Source organism: Amblyomma maculatum, chromosome 1, assembly GCF_055883805.1.
Source record: "Amblyomma maculatum isolate TAMU_Amacu chromosome 1, ASM5588380v1, whole genome shotgun sequence".
In the NCBI taxonomy this organism is placed as follows: domain Eukaryota; kingdom Metazoa; phylum Arthropoda; class Arachnida; order Ixodida; family Ixodidae; genus Amblyomma; species Amblyomma maculatum.
Window position 1 is genome coordinate 168,427,353 of NC_139344.1, and position 18,772 is coordinate 168,446,124.

The window sequence follows — 18,772 nt, forward strand, 5'->3', positions numbered from 1 at the left end:
TATACCTGCGATGGCTTCTTCGCCCGCGTCAGACAGCCGGCCCACGTGACGGTGCAGTAGCAGCGAGAGCGGCGAGACGACACCACCGACATTCTAACAAGGCCTCCTTCTCTCCATCAGCGAACGTCACGACAAACGAATGAGCGATAAGGTATCAGTCACTGAATCTGCGCATACAGGCTTGGGTAAAGGGGCGAGATGACATCATGTGACTCGACTAAAATTAGCGCTTCACCTTCATTTGCCGGTTTTTATCGCCATCCGCCTGTCGTGATGTAGGTTGCCGCGGTGCGCAGGCCTGGCCAAAATCGCGGTGGCGACGGGCGAGCTCGAGCTCGCTCGAACCATCGCCAACATTTCTGCCTGCCGCTGCAACGGGACCACCGGGTCACAGCCGCAGCTTATGTCGTTCGCTCAAATCACGACTGAGAGCACCACAATCGCGGCGCACAAATGCGCTAGTCACGTGGTATTATTTGTATTTCGCGGGCTTTCTTCTGAGCCCGGAAAAAAAGATACACGTGAGACTTTCTTTATCGCAATTTGTGAAATGGGGGTTTCTCAAGGTGCTCTACAACTTTCCAATTTACATGATTGGTCTAAAGTCGATATTTAATAAATTCGATAAATTAACATAATTAGCTAATTAAGTAATTGCAAAACAAAAAATTGCCTGTAGTGCGCAAGGAGGCTGGCAGTTGAATGCAATTGGTTTCGCTGACCTACCTCAAATACATTATTTTGTAACCCTTGGTTCAAGTTAGCTGGGACACCCGGGGCCCGATCCTCGATATTCGCCTTTTCGGCCATGTTGTGACGTACCCGTGACGTAAATATTGGGGCGGCGCTAAAACGCGTATAAACAGAAATTGATGACGAAATTTAAAAAACAAGAAAAAAAGTTACAAAAAATAACGCCGTCGTCTGCTACTTGGCGCCGATTACAAAAATGCCAACGCTGCGATGCCAAGAAGCTGAAGGGTCGGTGCGAACAGTGTTTACGCTGCATACACGCGTCGCGCGGCAGGGCAAGGCTGAGGAGATAGTGAGATACTTACGTATACATTGCGGCTGTACTGTACTATTATAGTAACGGTAGTTGCGACCACAGTGCATCATAGTACACACGCTGTCGGACGTCCACCAGCAGCTAGGCTGAGCGAACGGCGGTACTCGACGCAAACCCCACAAACAGCCGGTCGTCAAGTGTGAGCGATGCCTCACTTGAGATGCCTGCATGTTGCTAGCTGTCCGTGTTTCATTTATGGACTTAGTCGCGCAGAGAAATCGGCGAGTATCAGGATTAAAGAATTTGTTTACGACTGAGAATTGGAAGCGCCCAACAGATTTTCGGGCTGCAGTTGCCTCTAGAGAAGAGACGCACCTATCCGACGACAACGCTGGCCTTTTCAGGGTATCACTGTCGTTGGAAACTGCCTGCGGCAGCCCACCGTTTCCATCATGTTAGCAAGTCTGCTACGGCCGGGTATACGTGTCGGCTTCTGTGGCGTAGCGTGCGGATATCGGCCCGACTGGAGCGGCGTAGTGAAAACACGCATAGTGGAGAGCTCGATTAGGCCATATATCTGGCGATCTTAGCATGCGCTGACATCGGACCACCTTTAGCGTGTTAATTCCATCGAAATGCGATCGTCGTAGCTGGGCTACGCACATATTGCGGGTCAGAGAGCCGAGCGTCTATAATCATTACTGAGCCATCGAGGCGGGGACGTTTTCACGCAGCCGCAAAAATAAGCAGATAAGATTTTCTGGCAGCAATGAAAATGCAATGAAAAGTGTATCCAGATGCCCACTGGCAGCAACAGGTTAGCTTTCACGCTGATGGCATTTAATATGCCCTGAATTAGACATAGCACGCTGTATGCACATTTCACCGCATGCAGAGTGTGTCACTCTGTTGTGGCAGATGCCTCGTTAAAATAATAATAATAAAAAAAAAAGCTGTCGGTATTATTCTGCTTGGTTTCTGAGCATGTTGCATAAAAACATTTTATAAAAGTAGCAACACTGCTCGTCTGATGCAGGTGCACATCACACCACAATGTCACAAGAGAAACAAAATTTGTCAGGTACAGCCTAGTTCCTTTGCTACTGTTTACCAGTTTTGCACTTGCAATAGCATCCGGCACTTTCTTTCAGTGCAGCATGATTCCTCAGAGGAGAGAAGGGTGATGAGGTCGGCTAGAGATATGCCTTCACATATACTATTTGACGATCAGGAAGTGAAGGAACAGACATGAAGAGTGAATATGATATATGATGCCTAATTACAATGAGCTAGATGCAGTACGGAAACCATTTTCTTGAAGCAATTGTCAATTGAATGTAGCATTCATGCACACATTAACCAGTGCACATGCTATATACACAAAGCCCGAACCTGTTTCTGAGTGAAGCAAGGGAGCCAAAGGGGAAAGCAAGCGTGACTTTAAAGACACCGTAAGTAAAAAAGTAACAGCAACAAAAAAGAAAAACAGAAGCATGCACAGGAACAATATTCGACAAAAAGAGGCATGAATTGCAAGGCCTGCAGCAATGTGGCCTGCAGCACATCAGGGTGGTGTTCTGGATTTTTTGGCAAAGGTTCATTAATGCCAGGTGATAATACTGTATGATTTGTATTGGCTGTGCCATCCCCTGTGTGCTCTTCCAGCAATGCATAATGTCCAACGTGCAACTGTCTAACATCCACTCTCTACACTCTGACTCAAAAACATGCTCAAATGAACCTCACCTGAATACGGGCATAAATATGGGAATAAAGCATGAAATTTACTTTTTCGACATTCTGATTGCATATCATTGGAAAACTAAACGTGATTTAAATGAGCGTATGATTTGCAGCTAGTGCGTCTTGTATGCATGGTTCTTCCAACAGGTTGCAGTATAGCTTCTGTCCTTTATTTTGGTAAAACATGCACACTTTAAGAGACCTGCTACTCACGTAACACATTCCCTGTAGCTTTAAACAGCTCGTCGTTGACTAACAATTGGTGTATCATTTGCTTTCGGTACTTTTTGGCATTTTTTTTTACATGCACCTGACATGAAGCCTTGCTTATAAGAAAACTGAAAATTACAATATACAAAACAATACAAAATTTATTTACAGCACTGCACACTCTACAATACACAGCCTAAAATGAAAGGCTGTCACACATTCAAGTAATTACAGTATTGTTGTACTTGTACAGCTCATCGCCATATCTGAAAGGTGGCACGGCCTTGGAGACCAAAGAAGAGAAATTAGTTATACAAAGCAAGGGAACACAAGATAGGGTCAAAAACCCATTCTCCAAGTGTTTGGCCCAAGATAACCCCAACACCAGCAAAGCAAGCACCCACTGTTTTACCAATGAGTACCCAACACCACTGAGGATTGGTCCCCAAATGCTCAAACCACTAGGCTGCAACTGCAGTCAAGGGATGCTATGCGTTCCGCAGTATTACCAGTATCAAAGATTATGGAACTCAACGTCATTTAAATGGTAGTCGGCACCTGGGACAGAGCAAGTATTCCCTGATTCTGTTATGGACAGGGCAAAGGTAGTTATAGTGTGTGTAAGAATGATTTTATCTGTGCATAAATGCCTGCCACACCTAGAATGTTCCCTTTATGCAGTCTACCAAAAAGGAGAAATGTTTGGCTCAGGAAGACAAGCCTTAAGCATTATTTCAGCAAGTCACTCAGTGTGACGGCTATCAGGCAAACCAGCACAGCACTTGAAAACTTCATGCTCTAAAAACAATTGTGGGGACACGCAAGCTCAGCATTTACCCCTATGACACAACAGCTTTTATGGCTCCTGTCTGCAGACTCTCATTCGTGTGAATCGACTTTGCTACTGCTAACATCTAGTATTTATTCTATGATACATATCAGTAGCATATACCTGTAAGTTATCCAATTATGTGGAAGACCACTTGTCTAGATACCTATAAAGCCCACTCTAACCAAGCTGTACGGATGCGTTTCCATGGCCTAAGGGTTGCCTGTCTTATTACCCAAAGATCCTGCAAGGTTTATCACCTCACACATTCATCTCAAAGGTGAAGCCAGAGACATCACACTGAGTACTCGGCCATGTCACCTGTCTGAAATGTGCCCAAGATTTTCCACTCACAACGTCGCGTTTTGTGCAGAAAAGAGGCTTTAACGTTGCTGCATCAAAAAAAAAAAAAAAAGCAAGAAGCCAATAGCTGAACATCAACGCTACATTAGGCTCTGCTGGCTCGCAAGACATTTGACCACAGTGTCAACAGCCGAGTTATAGATGCAGCTGTGGCAGAGGCTGTACCACAGAAACAACAGATGCATGTGGTCAAGATAAAATGAAATCGCTTTGTTCACAAATTCTTCAATACATCACGAAAAAGAATGGCTCACTTATGGATAGTATGACGTCTACTGTGTTCAATAGGATTGTACCTTCAGGAAGTTATCTTTTGAATGCAATCTTAAGAATATATTGTGGTGTTCAATTTAGGCTGTACACATAGCAGACGTGCAAAATATGCAGCACATTCTGAGGGTTAAATGCAGAGAGGATTGCTGAAGCTGATATAATAGGAAAGCATAGGGATACTAGATAACATAGAAAACACATGCGACAATAGGATAGGTGTAAGTGAAACTAGCGCAGCTGTCACTTATGAGAGCAAAAAGTTATACAACTCAGTACTAGCACAATGGTACAAAATGTTGAAAAGTGATGATGAAACACAAGTTTCCTTGAAAGTGCTTCTACATAAATGAAATGAAAGTGATTGGCATAAAATTTGTGCCCCTTCCTTAAAATTCTCAATTTAAAGCTCACAAAGAACAATGAAGGCTACAAAAGCAACTAACAGAAAAAAAGTAATGAAGCAGTTATACACAGCTGCAATCATTCGATAAACATCTCGAGTGATGAAGCCAGTCTCCAGTGGCTTAGAGCATGAATATGTGAGCTTTACCAACCCTCTTTTAACATATGTGAGTGCCGGAGGGCATGTGGCAGCAGCAAGAATGTGTCAAGAAGCAAATGGCCCAGATAGCAGCCTCATAATAGAGGTATGGAAGGACTACACACAGCGCTATCATGGAGGGAGGTATTTTATGGAACAAGATATGTAGCAATGCACAAAAGGAGCAAAGCATTTTGTAGAGCTGCAGTCAAAAATTTATGAAGGACAATCTTATCAAAAAGTTTTTATTTCACTCCTGCGCTTGTGCATCATTATTGTGACTATGAGTTATATAGTGAAACATGAAATGTCAAGCAATTTATCCCGTACACAAATGAATGCATTCTTTCCCCTGCGAAGCCACCTTCAAGAACTTTTGCCAGTGGGTGCACATGCACATCAATATCACCTAGTTACAAAACAGAGAAGTCAATAGTTGCCTTTGTGAAAAAACTGAAGAATACAAAAATGTTCATTGATCGCCGAGCCACACAAATGATGCAGAGGTTAAACAGGTTATCTGGGATCTTGATTAACATCACTACAAAGCATCAGTAATTGCAGTGCAAAATGAAACTGGCAAATTTTGCAAAAGTGGAATCTAAAATTGCCAAAATGGGTTGACAAGTTGGCGGGGGCCTCATTTTCCGTGCATACAACAATGAAAGACAATGACCACCAAATAGATGCACAAATTATCCTTGGGAAAACTAGTTGATTGCTGTTCATCTACATTCAGCATATGAAGGAAGCAATAGAAAACAAGCATAAAGGCAACCAAATACAAAGAAGCACAGCTCGCTTCACTCTGCAGTTTGTGGAAAAACACAGTGGGCACCTCACATTTCACCCTAGTAGCACACAAGATAGGTGTAACGAAATGGACTCTGCTATGGTAAACGACTGCAGACACATCCACCAGGGTGCACGTATGTCAAATATTCTCACTGAAGTAGTACATCGCAGGCTGCCTGCTTGCCACAAACACCAAAGTGAATTGTGAACTGTTGCTGCCCGCATGTCCTACTCAGAATGGCACTTCTGGAGGTAGAAGGAGAACGTTTTTGTACCTTCCTGTGTTTCATTGACATGAAGCACTTAATAAAATGCACACTGAGTTTAAGCAGAACACAAAAAAGCAAAGTATACAACAAAGAATGACAGCTCTCAGCAAGGGCCACAGCACTTGTAGAATACACTCAGTATGTCTACAGATGGTAGACAAAAAATTATAGCACCAAGGAAAGGTTTGGTTTGGTTTGTGGGGTTTAACGTCCCAAAGCGACTCAGACTATGAGAGACGTCGTAGTGGAGGGCTCCGGAAATTTCGACCACCTGGGGTTCTAACATCGCACTAATGTGCACTAACATCGCACAGCACATGGGCGCCTTGCTTTTCACCTCCATCGAAAAGCGGCCGCCGAGGCCGGGATTCGATCCCGCGTCTTTGGGAACAATAGTCGAGCGCCGTAACCACTGCGCCACCCCAAAGCTGAACTTGGTTCTTGCACATGCTATCAACAAAATGTACACCAAAGAGATGGTTATATCTCAAAACCACAGAAAAAATTAAGACTTGGACGGCTTTTCAGCAGTATGCTATCGAACATGAAGCAGTAAGAATGTGCACATTGATCACTTGTGGCATATATCAAAATCATGACAGCGAGTGAAAATCTCAAGTGCAGGTGATCAAGTTGTTCCTGTCCGAGTTAATATAAATGTTGCACGTCCTCTTCCTTGTACTTGTTGATGTTCCTGCTGCGATTACCATTTGCAGGTGGCGTCAATGTCATGTGATCTGCACACACTACAAGCTGTAACGATCTTCAAAAAGAGCTGTCCATCTGCATAGCACTTCACATCTGATGTGGCCGTCCAGGGACAAGGCGTGGCCTCCCAGATTATACAAGCCTAGCAGAGAGGTTAATGATGTTGAATATGGCCCCAGGACTTCTCGACCACATGATGACTCGGATTGGAAGTGCTGCAACGGCTGCACAAGGTCCACACGATCACCTGCAAATGTTTAGTGCCTAAATTATATGCAAATAAAATATCAAACACGCATGGCACAGGAACATTCAAAATCATCAAAGCTACAAGCTAGGCTGCGGTAAAGTGTAATCTATGAATGCAAGAAATGGTCAGTGCAAAACCTAAACCTAAGTGAACCATTTCCGTAACAGGTAAAGACGGCTTGGTGGCGGAAATTGTATTGTGGCTAACTTTTTCTTTCTTTTTTTGCAATTAAGGGAACGACTTATATCAGGCGATTTCACTTGTTTTTTCTTCCTCGGTCGTCGAAACCATTAACCAAGAAATCTTGACAACTACAAGCACACTCGGTTTTTTTTTTTTTTTTTTTTTTTTTTTTTTTTTTAAGTTCGTGCAGTGTAGAGAAGTTGAAGAAAATTATAATGCGTCGTAGAAATATGCAGCTAAAAGCAACGCAAAGTGCTGATTAAAAATATCGGATTCGCCGCATGCGTCCTGTGAGTATTCCTTTAATCTTCAGTCATTTCCCGCCTGCGTACAACTTGAATGCGAATGACGCTGTATGAACAGTCACCTTTACAGGTTTTCTTATTGCACTTACCTCTGTGATGCTCGACGTGCTGCACCATTTCCAGCAGATTGACTGCGTTGCCCTGCTGGTCGACACCCATCGAGAAGCCCGACACATTCCGGGAGCTTGTCGCTCGGCCGAACGAATACATTTCGTGCCATCCAACATCAGAGGCGTTCACCACTGGCGATCACACCCGAAGCACCAGTAGCTCAACAGTTCAACATTCCGAGCGCAGGACAATTCTCGCCTCGGAGCTTGCAAAGCCGCCACACTACACTCCTCGTCAGATGATTGATCTGACTGTACTGACGAGCTATCTTTCAAGACAATTTGACAGCATTGCTGTGCTGCAGCAAATCCTCGATCACTACTTGCAGACGACGAACGGCACGAAGACCACTCATAAGCGTACAAGTTCTTTCTTTCCTCCATGTAAGCTATAGTGAACTAGAATATATATTCTAGTTCACTATAATGAAAGCGTACCTCCCTTCATGCCTCCCTCCATGGCCGCCGCCATTGCTGGGTTATCATAACCGCACAGACCAATGATTTCTTACCATGGGAAGAAAGGGTTTGAAATAAGAAAGCAGTTAGCGCCGTCAAGCGGCCGCAAGCTTCTGCCCCCATTACAGATTGTCTCAAGCGTCCTTTATTTCATACGCGCTCATTATTTGCCTTTCTATTGCGTTTAAAAGCCATGCAAGGTGTATATAAAGTTATCCTTTTACTTTTAATAACAAGCTAAGAAACTACGGTAGGCTAACGGCTGCATAAATCAGCTTGCCTGTCGCCATAGTCTCATTAGCATAATTCGGGCACCTCGCCACTCGGCGAAATTATGGCGGCCAAACGTCAGCATTTTCGGTAATGGCGGCACATCAGTTACGTCATGACGCGTCAATTTGACGTAATCTAAATATGCCTGCGTATCACGTGTTTCACGTGACATAGCTCCAGCCAATCAAATTTGAGCATCCGCTCCTTCCCAGTATGCCATTATTTTCATCACATTGGTTAATCGAGCGTAAGTGTTCTCCAAACCACCATCAGTAACTTTGCTTCCACTCCAAAATCATTCGTATTTGTCATCCAGGCAACAAGGATAGCTCCGGTTGAAATCAATTTTCACGGCTACGTCATTTTGACGTAACCGCTAAAAGTGCTTGCCTCAACTGATGGTTTCGCGCCACAAGTTTGAAGCACGTGACTCTTTTCAGAGCCAATCAGAAAGACAATATGGCGCCGCCAGGGGAAGGCGAATATCGAGGATCGGGCCCCCGGTATATATATATATATATATATATATATATATATATATATATATATATATATATCAAGGGTTACAAAATAATATATTTGAGCTAGTTGCATACGATTGTGCACGATTGTGGCTCTCTCAGTCGTGGTTTGAGTGAACAAAATCAACTGCGGCCGTGTCTCCTCGGCCCCGTTGAAGCGGAAGGCCGATATATGCCTGCTATGGCTTCTTCGCCTGCGTCAGACAGCCGGCCCACGTGACGGTGCAAGTAGCAGCGAGGCAGCGAGTAACGTTGGACACCACCTTATCTCGGTGGCGACGGGCGAGCTCGAGCATGCTCCAACCATCGCCAACATTTCAGCCTGCCGCTGCAACGGGACCATCGGGTCACGGCCGCAGCCGATTTCGTTCGCTGAAACCACGACTGAGAGCACCACAATCGTGGCGCTCAAATGCGCTAGTCACGTGTATTATTTGTATTTCGCGGGCTTTCTCTTGAGCCAGGAAAAAAAAAAAAAAAACGATACACGTGAGACTTTCTTTATCGCAATTAATGAAATGGGGGTTTCTGAAGGTGGTCTACAACTTTCCAATGCATATTTTTGGTCTAAGGTGAATATTTAGTAAGTTAGAAAAATTAGCGTAATTAGCTAATTAAGTAATTGCAAAACACAAAAATGCCTGTGGTGCACAAGGAGGCTGGCAGTTGCATTCAACTGGTTTTACTGACCTACCTCGAATATATTATTTGTACCCTGTGGGCGATTTCTCTGCCCGAGGCATGCGCACGACAAACACACAGTGGGCCGTACAGCAAACATCCTTTATCTCACGTTAAGCGCGGGCGTCGTCGAGGCTGTCCGGGGTCGTCGTCCGGGTGGCTGCGGGTCGTTTCCGTGGAGAGAGCCGGGAGCGAAGCAGGAGCGACGAGCCAGGGACCAAGAAGGACGAGACGGCGGCACAAGCCTTCCTTTATAGACCCCTCGCGCGGGACCGGTTATCCCCGAACGAGCGGGGAGAGGGGAACCGGCAGCGCGCAAGGAGCCTTGGGATAGTGGCGCGGCCGTTGAAAACGCGGCGCGCCTCGGGCGCTAAAGATATGTGGCGTAGGGCCCCACAACCCCTTGGTTCAAGTTAGCTGGGACACCCGGTATATATATATATATATATATATATATATATATATATATATATATATATATATATATATATATATATATATATATATATATATATACATACACACTCATGTGTGTGTGTGTGTGTGTGTGTGTGTGTGTGTGTGTGTGTGTGTGTGTGTGTGTGTGTGTGTGTGTGTGTGTGTGTGTGTGTGTGTGTGTGTGGAGTGGCCTCCTGATGGGACGGTTTTAAACCCGCATAATTGGGGGGGGGTGAATAAGCAAGGTGGGGTGGGCACAACTCATTTTAGAGGCCGCCATCTTGGCTATGACATCTTCGATCTGACATTCCGAAACTATGCCGCCATTTCGGTCCATGACGTCATAGACACGTAGTTCTACTTCCAATCGCAATATTAGACGTCCTCATCGGCACTCATCGGCACGGAATATATGACGTCCTCATCGGCACTCAAATTTGGCCGCCATCTTGAATCCTTCGGACTTGGAGATTTTCACGCCGATCGGCCCGCTGTGCGCACGGACAACAAATTGAGAAACGTGAGGAGCAAGAGCACTCTTAAAAGATCATTGCGCCGAAAACGACCTCACTTGACGGCTCGCACAGAACGCGAACTTCTTAGGACCATAATTTTTTTTAATGTCAGCACGTTGTTGCTTCAAAGCGTGGCCGTAGTTAACAAACCAAACTCTGCCACCAAAAAAGTCTAGTGGTTCAGTTAGGTCTGCTTACGCGCAGTAATGCAAAAATAAATTCTGAGTTCTGTCACACCGCCTGATGGATTCGCCCGACACTAGGCTAGAGAACCTCGACCGCACTCAGCCAGACGGCGTATGTGCAAGGCGTATTTATTTATGTTAAACAAATGAGCGGCGCAGGTAAACTTTATGAGGACGGCGATCATTCACTACTGTTCGTTCTGGCGTGGGTTCAAAACATATTCGCTGCAATGCTTTTTTTCTCTATCGACTATCATGCGGACATGCTCTGTCGACAATTCCTGTCCGCGCAAGTGATGAGCCAAGAAATGCTGCTGCGTTAAACGTTGATCGAATCACATCACAAACGTGCTAACGTAAATAATCTTACTATGAATTTACAGATACAGCCCATGAATCATACCTCCCCGGCTAAATCCCTTCCCCGGCCTTCTCTGCAGTTCCTTTTACTCATCTTCCATTTAATCATGGGACTGTGCTCTCTGTCCCGCATGTGTGAAAGGAGCGCGCACGTTAGGTCCGCAATAATCACAGCTAGATTCTGTTATATCACTGAAAAAAAAAAAAAAGAACGAAATCATTGCATATGCGCAAAATTTTGTCGACGCGTAAGAATGCATGCAGTGGGCCCGCCTCAGTAGCTGAGGTGTCATGGCGTTCTGCTGCGAGTACAACGTTGCTAGTTAGAATCTCAACAGCGAAGGCGCAATGGGAACAACATCGGAGCGCTAGCATGTTAAACTAACACTGAGGACAAATAGAGATTGATCTGTACCGATAGGGTATTGAGTTCTAATCACAAAAACCGAAAACTGTTTGGAGAAACTCAGCTTTATAGGGGGTATCCAAAGTGACGTCATGGGAGCTATTTTGTGGTGCAGAGCAGAGTGTCAGCAGTGCAAGCCGAAACAGATAATGATAAGCCGGTTTGATATATGCCTGCTGTCGTTCGCCGTGCTTCATGCACCACAAATTGGCCTCCATTGTCAAAAATATAGGTGTCGCCATCAGCGGCCGATTTTGGTATAGTAAAATGCTTTCGTCAACGCCGATTGCTAGGCGCAGATTCCGGAGGCTATGCTACACTGCCATTCTCTTGAAACCGGCGGCAACTCATCCTTTGTGATGATGACGTCACAAGCTTGAATCGATTGGAGCATTTTTAAATCTAATTTTAAGGCCGATTAATGCGTCTCTCGCTGCCGGACAAACACCAACTCTGCAGTAAGAGCCAGAGAATCGACGTTTACTAAGAGTAATAATTGGACACACGGTCCTCGATCTCCCTTTCAAGAAATCCATATTGTCAAAATTAATACGCAGCTGTATAAAACAGTGGCACCTATTTCTCCCTTCGTCGCCCCCTCACTCCTTTCTTCGTCCGTTTTCTCATGGTGTGGCTCGTTGTTCACTGACAGCAGGCAGTTAGTGCGCCTCCCCTCTCATATGAATGAAATATTCCCATTAGGTGTTGACCTTCGCACAGACAGCAATGAGAAAAAAAACAAGCCGCATGTTTATTTCCAGCAGTCCAAAGAACACATGATAAATGGCAGTACCGCGAGAGGCTTACGAACGCACTCGAGAGAATTCTGCAATAATCACAGCTCCTTGTACAACATTCGCTGCTAAAGTGGCCGATGGCGCCACCGTCATTATGACGAGCGAAGCAGGATCAGTTGGCACCTTGCCGTGGTTGCGGCTCTTATAAATGCGTACAAAGAAACTATCGTTCAGAAAAACCACGCACCGTGTCTGCTTTTTTCTTTGTAGGAATCGTTAACTGAGGCCTGTTCAGCAATTTGAACTCTAGTGTTACGACGTTTTATCAAAGACCACCTACCACAGAGTGCGCCCAGCATCTTGGCATTTTTCTCAGTGGCGCTGTGCTGGCCAGGCCAATGGCAGCAAATCGGAGCAGTTCCTGAAGCGCTAGAAAACTGACGCACTACGAGGTGGTTGGTCGGACAAGTAGTGATTTTGCAAACAACAGTGGCTACTTACTCCCATCAGTATAATCATCAGCAGGCACCTTTGCGATGAAGATGTTGCCATACGGAGCCACAGGCAATGCTTGCGGTGACTCGTGAGTACTTATGGCATAAATATAGCTTAAATGTATTTGCTTTCCCATCCGCCGCGTGAATAACAATTGTTTAATCACGCCTCATTAAATTGAGAGCACGTTTAAATCAGCATCACCGTCTTAACACAAATTCATCTTTCAGTGAGGCCTCTAGCTCATGGTATACATAGAGCAGTCGTATGAACTTGAAATTATACGCGTAGCAAGAAGGCCGTTCCATTCAACGGCGAAAATAAGAAGCATCGATCGAAAATTTTGGAAATCATTCCTGCTGTATATTATGTTGAAGCAGAGCAAAGAATTAAGTCGTTCTTGATAAGCGTCACCGCAGAAATTAAGCTAAGCACATTGCTCCAACCCGCAATCCACACTGCAGAAATGCGAAAGCCTGAGCACTGGTCAGGACTTGGGCCGCAAAGTGTAAATTTGCATTTGGCGCGCATTTGTTGCCGTGCTCCTAGCAAATGTGGGATTGAACGGTACGCCGTCGCTCCTGTTACGTGCCGTTCCTTGGAGCGCGTTCGTTGCAGTTCTGATGAAAGTGTAGAATTGGGCGCTAGGCAGTCGCTCCTGTCACGTGGCGTTCCTTGGCACTCGTTCATTGCTGTGCGGGACTGGAGAGTACGCCGTCGGTCCTTCTAGTGGCGTTTTCTCTCGTTCTCATTACCATTATCACCAACTGCAGCGTCACTGTCATCGCTACTATGATTTTCAATCTATAGAAGTACGAAATTACGATGTGCTTCTCACGGCCCCCGGCGTGGCGCTTGGATGGCGTCTCCCCTACTGCTGGGTGTCTGCCCTTGCCCTCACTAACTTTCCCCGATGCCGTCCTTCTTCCATGATTATTTTTCCTTAGTTTTACAGTTTAGTTTTCCACGTTTAGTTTTCCTTATACATTTCGCCCATTTCCCATGCGCACGAGATTCCTGTTGAAGCAGCTTAAGAAGCAATGCTTTAGCTCCCTCTCTGTTTTTCTGCAAATCGTATACAAGTATAGCCCTATTTATTGCTTTCATCTTTAAAGTTTCTTAATTCACGCAGCTCCCACTGTTGCCATAGCCTATATGATTGTTTTTGCTGCGGTCTACTGTTACAATTTCTTCTATAACTGCACGCTTATAAAATTTGTCCTGTAGTACCGTATTATTGAATTTCTATATTTCCCACGAAAAAGAATCCCCTCGCTTTACCATCCCTGTGGAGCATTTACCTAAACATTGGTTTGAAAACTACAGTGGCACTATATTTCATAATTACCACACTTAGGTGGGGTCGCAATGGATGCATAAATCCAGTCCAGCCGAGTGGTGCCGCAGCCCTCAAATGTCGTATACTTCACAGCACGCGCTTCACGCGCCACTCAGTGCCGTTCAACGAAATTTTGAGAAACGCACGTCGTCTCGTCCCGTCGCGTGCGAATGATGAGCCTGAACCTCTAGCCCCGTCCACTTCTTGACCAGAAGAACACAGCCAGCCGATGTGCCTACAGCATGGCTAACGACGGCGAAAACCCTATAGACGTCAAACGTCGCACCCTGCTCTCTTCATCGCCGTCAACTCTCCGTTGACAGTCGATAGAGCTGGCCTTGTTTTCTCTTTCTTGCCAGACCTCTGGCATTTAGGGAGGCCACTTTCAACGCAGGTGTAGGAGCTATGTTTACATAACAAGAATAAACCGAGAACATGATGCTTACCTCCGCGTCTAGAGCGTGGTTAGAGCCGCCGCCGTCATTGACGTCATCCGGCGCGAGCACCTGGCCCTGAACGAGAGGCGCCTTGCCGGCGGAACGCTTCTCATTCGTGATGTTAGGCCGCTTCCGCAAAGTGGACCGCCTTGCCTGAAAGGCCTTTGCTATTGTTAGGAGACACTCAAAGAAATTAAGAGAACCAATTTATTGAGGTCGCATTAGGATTTTAGTTAGAATGTCAGTCCGCAAGAAGAAAGCGCCTGGTACGAGCTCTGCAATTGGGATGCGCGTCCGTTCTGTCACTCGGTCCAGCTTCGGTTGGTTGGTTTGTGGGGTTTAACGTCCCAAAGCGACTCAGGCGATGAGAGACGCCGTAGTGGAGGGCGGATGTTTCGACCACCTGGGGTTCTTTAACGTGCACTGACATCGCATAGCACACGGGCGCCTTGCTTTTCGCCTCCATCGAAAAGCGGCCGCCGAGGCCGGGATTCGATTTCGCGTCCTTGGACACTGTAGTTGAGCGCTGTAACCACTGCTCCACCCCCGCGGGGCGGTCCAGCTGCGACTGACTGTCTCGGACTCTCGGTATTCACATTTCACACCTTCACATTCGTTTTTCCCACGGCCGAATCCCTGGTACCGACGCGTACACCAGTCGCAAACACGCACACACACACAGCTGTACACGTCAGAGGCTCGCTCTCTCTCCTCACGTGATCTTGCTCTGCGGTTTCGTGTGCTGCGGCGGCGGCCCTGAGAAAGTTTGTTTTAGCCTTGGCTGGGCGCGGTGTCGGATAGCGGCGCCTGCGTTCGATGGTCAAGGTAGACAATGCCTAAACGGGCGCTTTGGTCGGCGTAGTCGGTGTAGCGCGGACACTATTGATTCTCCAAAGCTCCAGCCTTCTCACCGTCGGTAAGGTTTCAGCAAGGGGACGTTTCCCAGATGTGGCCACGGTGGCCGTACGGCCACCACTGCTCTGCTGGTGACACTCTGTCGCTTCCTTTGTCTCAATACCCTTGACTGCTGGCAGGCTTGTCAGATCTATTGAAGTAGCCTCGCTTGAATGGGACCGTTGGTGGCTGGGGCGATGGTCGATCGGCACCGATAAAATTGTTCAATATGTAGAACAAGTGCCCAAAGTATAACTCTTTAGAGGAAAGCCAACGATCTATTATTAATTTTTAGAAACCACGTTTCTTTGAAATTCGTGGGCAGATATAGGCGGCACTTGGAGGTGAACTTTGGAAGTATATATTCTTTATACTACTGGCATCACTGGTATTAGGCTACCACGATTGCCATTCGCTGCAGCCACGACGGCCTGGACGTCACGGACACACTTCCGGTAGTTGCGAAAGTCGTCTGTTCGTGCCCTGCGTGGACCCCTCTGAGATACAACCTGAGGCGAGCGCGAGCGAAGTCAATGCCTTCGCACACATGGTTCAAGCTGTGTCACACTGCGGAAAGACGAACTATATTCGGAAACATGTCGTTGTCTCCCGCCAAAAAGCTGTCGCCAATTTGCTCTCCGACAGTTGGGCAATAACGTGTCACACCGCGAAAACTTGTTGCTCATTGCCGCGCCCTTCTCAGGAAAAGCCGCTCGCTTTGATTCAATTTCGCCCAAATTCCTGCGCTATACGCGGAGCTGTGAAAATTAAATAGCGGAAGAGGATTTCCTTTAGTCTGAACTTGTTTTGATGACAAAAGAGGGCGCGTAAATGCTTGCGGAAATCGCACTGATGAGGCACCGCTTTCGTGCATCATTTTGAGCGTCGCTTTCGTGTGTGCGAATTTGGTGATTGTTGAGAGAAAATTCACAAATTTTAGTAAATGAAAATGGGCATCGAGTTTAGTTTTGGCAGCAGTAAACTGAAATCGACGATTATTTACATCGCAGGAGGCTCGTAGAATTACCACGAAGCGCCGACGTGATCCGCGGTCCACTGAACGACACTGCAAGCGGCCGGCATAAGTCGTCGGCAATACTTGTGGTGAGCAAAATAGGCCGATTGAGGACGGTCGCCGAACGCACGTCTTATCGAGCTTATTGTATTATGAGATGGGCTTCCCTATAATGCGGGGACGAAAGACGAACCTTTGCTACAACTGTGATGCTGCTGACCGTTCCGAAGTGGCGTCCGCTGAAAAGCGACTAGGCCTAGCGACGAGTAGGGCAGGCAAGGAGCAGGCGCAGCGCCTGGCAAATTCGTGATAAGCGCTGTTGCCGAAATCTCCGCACTTGTGCTGGCATGCTACTGTTGCACGAGTATAGCAAGCACCCTATAACATGTCTTTTATTGCCTTTATTGCCTCATCGTTGTCGTCAGCAAGTGTCACTCTTTTGCGGCGGCTCTGATTGGTCGAGACGGGATGACGTCATGGAAAGGCTCGACCAATCACAGCACCCCTACAGTATGCGCGAATGCGTGCCTTATATGGCCATATGGCGATCAATGAGCAATTGCTAATTAATGACCAAATAACAAATAATGTTTAATAATAAATATTAATTACTAATCGAAGGCTAGTTAATACCCGATTAATTATTAATTGGGTCTGGTTCCTAATTAATACATAATTAATTATTTATAGGTGATAATTGTGTAATTAATTAATTACTAATTAATACCGCGCACTCGGTAAAATCAACCACACAACAGGAGCGCGATCTCGTCGCTGCCAAGCAGAATTCACTGATTAAATGCACTCGCAGATTGTGAGAATAGTCGCTAGCTTTACTAGTAGCAGCATTCAGCACTACATTCGCAACAGTCGCGCAGCAGAATGCCGCATACACGCTTTCGCCTTTCATCACTTTAGTCGTCATAGTGTCCTCGATTTTTTTCTGATACGAAAGTGTACTGTATAAAACCAAGCAGCGCTTCACTGCTGCTTCACTGCGGGGTCTCGGCTACGACGAGTCGACGACCGACCGAAATTAATGCCGTCAGCCGACTGTCAGCGCGCCATCTGCGGCAACCTTCACATGTTTCAGTGACCCGGTTCGCCGGGTATGTAGGCGACCGGGTAATAGTCATATTGGCCAACGGAAGCGGTCACAGGGCACACATCTGAATAAATCAGCTTATAGTCAATTATCTGCATTACCGCTGCCGCATCTTTCCATTGGCGGCTCTAGAGCCATTCGCCGTGTTTTGCGCGTCCGCCGCTTCAGCTCGGGTCCATGTTGGAGAGATGTCGCAGTAACCAAATAGACGAAGCGAGCGGAATGAGCGCTCCAACTGGAAGTAAACAAACCAACTGCCTTTTAACGTGTTTGTGAGAAGAGCATGGTCTGTAATTTGTCTTTTTTCGCTTTCGTTGCGGCGTGCGCCGGCGTATGAGTTTAGAGGGAAAATTCAGGAATCATTTTCAATCCCCGCTTTCTCTGGTTATGTTAAATCTATAGATCAAAAATTCTTGCACGAAGTTGATATATCATTGAATATGTATCAGCAATTCGAGTTTTCATAGCCTCGGTGAACCTTCACTCCCCACTCCCTCCTCCTTTCAGAGGGCCATTTAAGTACTCAATGCCTGTACTGTAGCTCCCTTGTTTCGAAAGTAGCTTGCTGGTCAGGCAGTGACCGCGGCTGTTGCAGTCAGTTCAGTTCGACAAAACAGCTTTCATTAAGCGTATGTACCCGGCCATTTGTTTAACTGTATCGCGCCACCATCGACCGGCCGGCTAGCACCATCTCACGGCACGGTTTCTCCCGTTGCAAGTCATCTCCTCCGCCAGGCTCTTGCCGGGAGCGCGACTACGATCCCTGCCACGATTTCCTCGGTGCGCAGCTTCCTGGCCGAACGTAGATAACAGAGACACGTGAAACTAGGTGGCTTTTTTTCTTTCAGCCTATCTGGCAGGATTGCAAATATGCCGGAAAGCAGTGAACAAAATGTGCAAAACAATACCGTTGATCGATTTGGTTTGGTTTGTAGGGTTTAACGTCCCAAAGCGACTCAGGCCATGAGAAACGCCGTAGTGAAGGGCTCCGGAAATTTCGACACCCTGCGGTTCTTCAACGCGCACAGACGTCGCTCAGCACACAGGCTTCTTGCTTTTCTCCTGCATCGACAAGCGGCCGCTGCAGCCTGCATTCGAACCCGCGTCCTTCGTTTCAGTAATCGAGGATCCTAATCACTGAGCCACCAGGTGGGGCTAGTGCCATTAATCCGAGCGATGATTAAGAAAAAGAAGTCTGGTTGTCATTTTATGCTTTTTATTCAGGCACTGCCTGCACCTCCCGTGTCCATGCGTGCGTGTGTGTCCTGTTATCATGCGACTGCGAGCATATGCGCGTGTGTACGCGAGTTTCAACTTAACGACA

The 18,772-nt window shown here is 46.4% G+C and overlaps 1 long non-coding RNA gene across 1 annotated transcript; it reads right to left on the reverse strand.

The window, feature by feature from the left end:
• Positions 1-2,900: 2,900 nt before the first annotated feature.
• LOC146204842 (uncharacterized) lies at positions 2,901-8,110 on the reverse strand. The gene is made up of 2 exons (XR_014704062.1): positions 7,568-8,110; positions 2,901-6,987 (listed from the first exon to the last, which is right to left on the reverse strand). It is a non-coding gene; the product is annotated as an uncharacterized LOC146204842 (long non-coding RNA).
• Positions 8,111-18,772: the final 10,662 nt, after the last annotated feature.